The sequence below is a fragment of the Salvia splendens genome, chromosome 1 (genome assembly GCF_004379255.2).
Source record: "Salvia splendens isolate huo1 chromosome 1, SspV2, whole genome shotgun sequence".
Classification (NCBI taxonomy): Eukaryota; Viridiplantae; Streptophyta; class Magnoliopsida; order Lamiales; family Lamiaceae; genus Salvia; species Salvia splendens.
The window spans coordinates 1,711,188-1,718,365 of record NC_056032.1 but is presented as its reverse complement, the minus strand read 5'-3'; positions in this window follow the sequence as shown (position 1 = coordinate 1,718,365).

The following is a 7,178-nucleotide window of genomic DNA, read 5'->3' as shown; positions in this document are numbered from 1 at the left end:
CGGAGCATTTATCCATTCTATAATCTCTCTAAAACTTTATTGATATAGCCTTTCTGAGACAGACTTAACAATCCTTGTGATCTATCCCGGAATATCTCTATTCCGATCACATAAGATGCCTCACCCATATCCTTCATTTCGAAGTTTAAAGAGAGATACTTCTTTACATCATGTAGTAAACTCATGTCATTTGCGGCTAGCAAAATATCATCAACATATAGGACCAATATGATAAACTTGCTCCCATTGATTTTAATGTAGATACATCTATCAACGATGATCTCTACAAAGCCATATGAAACAATGATATCATTAAATTTATATACCATTGTCTGGAAGCTTGTTTGAGTCCATATATTGATTTTCTCAACTTACATACTAAGCCTTCTTGTCCTTCTATCATGAATCCTTCGGGTTGTTTCATGTATACTTCCTCTTCAAGTACTCCATTTAGGAAGGCCGTCTTTACATCCATTTGGTGAAGCTCCAAGTCATAATGAGCCACCAAAGCCAATACAACTCTTAAAGAATCCTTCTTTGAAACTGGAGAGAAGGTTTCTTTGTAGTCAATGCCATCCTTTTGAGTGAATCCTTTGGCAACAAGGCGAGCCTTGTACCTTTCAATGTTACCTTTCGAATCACGTTTTGTTTTAAAGATCCATTTACAACCAATGGCTTTAAAACCCGTAGGCAATTCTACTAAGTTCCAAACATTGTTATCTCTCATGGATTTCATCTCATCCTTTGTTGCATTTAACCAATTTTCAGAATTGTCACTTTCCATGGCTTGTTGGAATGAGATAGGATCTTTATCAATGCTCAAGTCACATTCACTTTCAACGGAATATACCACATAGTCATCCGATATGGCCGATCGTCGTTCCCTTACTGATCGCCTTAAAGGCTCTATTGGTTCATCATTCCGTTCTTGAACTATGACTGGTTCATCTTCAATTTCAACAGGTGGGTTATGCACTTCATGTTGTTCAACAGGAACAACAATCTTAGGTGCAACAAAAAGGTGGATGAACAATCTTTTCTTGAACTTCATTGAAGTCCACTTTACGAGGTTCATCACTCCCACTAATTTCAATGAACCTAGCATTACCCGTCTCAACTATCCTCGTACTATGGTTAGGACAATAGAATGTATATCCTTTCGACTTATCTGGATAGCCAATGAAATATCCACTGACCGTCTTTAAATCCAGCTTCTTTTCATGCGGATTATACAACTTTACTTCTGCGGGGCAACCCCAAATACGTAAATGCCTTAAACTCGGTTTCCTTCCCGTCCACAGTTCGAAAGGTGTCTTTGGAACTGCCTTACTAGGAACCCGATTAAGCATATACGTTGCAGTCTTTAATGCATAAATCCACAACGAAAGAGGTAAATTACACCCACTTAACATGCATCTAACCATATCCAAAAGAGTACGATTCCGCCTTTCCGCTACACCATTTTGTTGCGGAGTACCGGGCATTGTATATTGTGCACAAATGCCCTTACTTTCTTCGAGGTACTTTGCAAATGGACCCGGACATTGTCCAGATTCATTGAACTTTCCGTAGAATTCACCACCTCTATCTGATCTCACCACTTTAACTTTTCTATCTAGTTGTCTTTCTACTTCATCTATGAATATCTTTAAGACATTCACGGATTCAGCCTTTTCACGCAATAGATATATGTAACCATACCGTGAGAAATCATCAATAAAAGTGTATAAAATAATTTCTACCATCCCACGAAGGTGCATCAAACGGACCACAAATATCAGTATGAATTAATTCAAGAAGTTGAGAACTTCTTGTGGCTTGTTTCTTTACTATGTGTTTAGTTTGCTTCCCCTTTATGCAATCTATACACATATCTAGATCACTAAAATCCAATTGAGGAAGAATATCATTCTTTACCAACCTCATCATCCTTTCCTTGGATATGTGACCTAGTCTTTGATGCCACAAGAAAGCCGAATTTTCACTTGACACACTACGTTTTATGCCTCTACTTTCAACATTAAACAATGATTCAGAAAACTTTGCATCAAGATTGAAACTGTAGAGTGAATCAAACAAAGTACCACTTCCATAGAAGTAATCATTTCTGTACAATGTAAATACACTATTTACAAACTTGATTTTAAATCCTAATCTATCCAACCTACTAACAGATACAAGATTTCTAGCACAATCTGGTACATAGAGACATTCCTTAAGATCTATATGACATCCCGTGTCCAAGATCAGTCTATAGGTCCCGACGCCTTTAATTTGTGCCTTCATCCTGTTCCCCATGAACAAGTATTGTTCACTTCCTTTTATAGGTTGGATCGTACTGAATCCCTGTTCTTCAATGTGAGACACATGAGTAGTAGCACCAGAATCTAACCACCAAGTATTATTAGGCACTTCAATAAGATTTGACTCAAAGCAAACGAAACTATTATGTTTACCTTTCTTATCGAACCATGCCTTCCTTTTTGGACAATCCTTCTTGAAGTGTCCCGGTTCTCTACAGAAGAAACACTTCCTTTCCTTTGGATCTTCTTTTCGGGGCCTTTAGGAAAAGAAGACTCTTTACGTTTATCCTTTTTACTTGCATTTACCTTACTGGTGCTTGCTCCTCCATGACCCATTAGATTCACAACTTGGTCACCCATCTTCTTTAGTCTCCCTTCCTCTTGAACTAACATGGCCTTTAGTTCTTTAAGGTCCCATTATCTTTTATGGTGTTATAATTCACCTGGAACTGGCCAAATTCAATAGGAAGAGAGTTTATGATGAATTGAACCAAGAACTGTTCATGAACCTCCATTCCTAAGGTCGTGAGCCTTGCTGCCAAGTTTGACATGTGTGTTACATGATCGTGAATCGGTTTAGACCAGTCAAACTTTCTTGTAGTGAGCTCACTCATTAGGCTCCCCACAATTGACTTGTCGGCCAATTCCGATTGTGAACACTCCTTTATCTTTTCAATAAATTCCCTTGCACTCTCTGTCTTAGGCATAGATGGCTTGAAACTTTCTGCCATCGTCATCCTCATAAGATTGAGACTTAGCCTGTTAGAGCGCTCCCAAGTCTCATATCGAGACTTATCCGTTTCGGAGCTTTCTTCCGTAATGGCTGCAGGCTCATCTTCCGTAAGTATGGCATGGTCAAGTGACATAACACCCAGTGAAAACCGGATCTGTTCTGACCATTCACCATAGTTCTGCCCATTGAACTTTACGACGGAGTTTGCAGATGCATATATATTAGATGAAGCTGCAACATTTATACATGCTTACAATTAGTGCTTTGAACTTTAAACACCGATTCAGATAACTGTAATACTTTAAATAACATGCATTCAAGTAACCTTTGGGCAATACTTAAAATACACATACTTTCAACGATGCTAAAAAATTTCTTTAATAATTAATCAAATCATACATATATCAAATAAGCATGTTGCCTTTGGGTATACATACTACATAAGACACAAGTAGACATGATTAATCCCTTTCGTATTATTAAATGTATACAATGATCCACCTTTGGGTGATCTCCAAGTATATAAATAATAATATAATTGATCAATCAAACTTTAATGTCATTTATAGCATCTCTTTAATCATGATCAATTAACTAACATTCATCATGCTCAATAATTAAATGCAATATAACAAGACCACTTTGGTGATTAACAAGTCATATATCATTTAAATATTAAAATCTTTGATGGGTAGAAAATATTATATTTGTTTTATCATTTCATAAAACAATACCCAACACATAAGCGAAAGCAAATTTAACCAAAATCGAAAATTAATTCCATTTAGATTTCGATTTTGAAAAACACATAAATGGTGAATTAACCAAATCTAGATTGGCTCTGATACCAACTGTTAGCCATTCTTTTCTAATCTCTATACCGAAATCACATTCTAGATTTGAATTAATTCAACCATATTAACACACTATAAAGTGGAGATAGATCACCAACCTCCATCCATGCTTATTAATTTGATGTAGGGTTGGATCCACTATTTGATGTTTCCCCTTAAGCTGCTATTGACGTTTTCCTCTCTTTGACCTTAAGACTTCAATGATTCTTTGATGGATAAAGAATCAACAACTTTTACTATATGTATATATATATAAGAACTGAAAGTATATATATATAAAATATCGTGACTGTGTATTTCTGTGCATATAACTGTTAATGTGTATTGTGTATTTCCTTTCTGGTGTGTTTTGTAATGAACGAAACATCCATATATATAGGCACTACACAACTCTTCACTAAAAGTTGCGTCTGTTCGCATATAATCTTCCATGCATCACCGACATCTATAAAGAACAGACGTGACTGTTCATTATTTAATATCTTGATTTACTAACTAAACCAATTAGTATAATATATATACTCAACTGTCGTCACGTTTCATGCATTAAGATATATGCACAGACTCCTCGTTAACATACACATATATTTACATGAAAGTTAGCACATACATTTATTTATATATATAATAATTATATATATACATGTTTCTTTTCGCATATATATAATTATATATATATTATAATATCATAATTAGAGGTAAGAGAGGGTAGGGTTATCAATACACCCGGATTCTAATTCACTAATCAAAACCGATCCATCACAGTATCGCCTTTTATATTAGAATCCCATATTTTAATATGAACTTAATCTTTATAATTAAACCGATAGACACATAGGTCACATAAGAATATAAATATTCTTACATGTCACGAGATTAAAGAGGTGAATATATGTTTAACTAATATTAGGAAACAATTTGGAGATAGGTAGTTCCAGCAAGAATTCAGATTCTGTTGCTTTAATATTAGCTGATTTATCGACTGTCGATCCAAATATGTCTTATTATTACTGGGTTTGGGCACAATAGGTCGGAATCATGCAAAGAATATGTGCTAAGCATAGATCTAAATTAAGCTCACTATATACAAAATTTCCTGCCACATATTTCTTATTTTTAGGGGACATAAAGAAATATGTCTTGCTTCTGTGGACTTTCTTTGTCATCACCTCTTTATGATTAATTACTATAACATGCGATTGTAGATCCTATGCAGAAACGAACAAACTTTATTATATATAGACAAATGTATATACTCATTTTTATATTTTAAAGGGTTATACTTGTGATTATTCAATAATTAAATTAATTTTGAATTTTCACATGTATTTCTATTCCACCGTCTCCCTTCCCCAATTATAGAAACTGAGAAGCAAGACTGATTTATAGTCAAATAACGGCACTGTCGTCAATAGTTTTAATGGGGTCAAATAAGAATGAGGAATTATAAGTTGAAATATTGATGGAGCATTATAATAAATTATTAATCATGTGAGACAATATTTGAGTATATAGTTTAACATTATGGGACATTATTGATAGGGTGATGCAATATTCGACTAGAGAAGCATAATTTGTGATCCCTTTAATTTTTCTCCCAATATATATTAAAGGAGAAATTAATAATTGGCTGAAATTAGATTAAATATAATAAGGGGGCATATAAACAAAAAGGTCACCCGTATATATATTGGAAATTTAGAGTCATCTATATCAATAGATTATTATTCAAATTTGCAGCCATATTCTTAGTTATGAGTTGCGCTAAAACTAACCATCATACACAGTCATCAACTTCTAAAATCACAAATTAAGAGCAAAAACAATACCTTAAGAAAAAGTTGGCCATTTTTTAATATTTGCAACATGATGTAACTGTTTTGCTAACTCTTTCAATATTCTCCAAAATATGCTGAAAAAGAAATTACACAAATCATCCCTATTTCCAAAGCTAGTTTAAAAGCAGATCATGTTTCTAGTTACAACATACTACTAATATTACTTATCATACTAATTGCAATATAAAATGTAGTATGTTAAGTATTTTGAGGTAACTTGTCACACATATCTTAGAGCATCCACGATGGCGGATGTCCCGGCGGACGTCCGCCATTAGGCAGCATGCTTACGGATACGGACGTCCGCTGCGGACACCGGAGTTCCGCTGCTTCCCGGGACGTCCGTCATTGCGTTGACACGACGGACGTCTCGATTTTTTTTTATTGTTTTTTGTGGATGTCCGCCTGGATGTCCGCCATTGTGTAGTGGGATGTCCTTATGACGTGGCAGTGCAGTGGGATATTCTTATGACGTGGCATGAGGTGTTTTTGGGAAGTCCGTCGAGATGTCCACCGGGACATCCATCCAATTGTGGATGCCCTTAGGAATGCACCAATCAAACACATCAAAGTTCTCTTCCCATCTGCAAACCCCAGTGGAGGAGACTTTGTAGAGTATATCAACAGGTGGTGATGACAACTATTTTGCCACATAAAATATGCTTAACAGAAGATGCCATGCCAATGCATTCAACCATTTTTTTCTCATTTTTTATATTAATTCAATTAGTTTTGCTCTTTATATTAGTACTGTATCGAATTACTTTTTAATTATATGCTTAGCATACTAACCAACATATCTTAAAACCACATACGATTGACCAAGTATGTCATGTTTTTCGAAACGGTAACTCTTCAATGTCATTATCTCAAACGATTTGTAACATGAAAAGAAAATTTGCTTGCAAAAACTAGATGGGATTTCAATGGGAAAGCTGTGAGGATCAATAGACAACATTACTCTCATTGTCAATCACCATAGTTTTTTATTGGGTACAAAAAGTGACCTCTATATTAACTTGTGCACGTTACAAGTTAATTACCTTTTCATAGATCAAGTGTTGGGCAAATTAATAAATAGTAGTAGTATATGATATTTAATTTTGAGTCAAAATGAAACAACATCACCCTCATTGTCAATCACCTTAAAGTCACAAAATCAACATTTTAGAATAAGCCGAATGAATAAGATCATTCACAACGATGCCATTATAATAGTTCATTCGCTTCACTATTGATAGGTTATACTCCTATAACAACTTTTACCCCATTTATTGCATAAGAAACACTGAAACAACACACACAACCGATCATTCATTTCCTTAAATATTCATAAATCTCATATTTTTTGTTATCATTTTATCATTTTTTCCATTTAATATTACATGGAGTAATTTTTTTCTATCACAATTGAACTGGAATTTTAAATTCATTAAAATCCTATTATTAC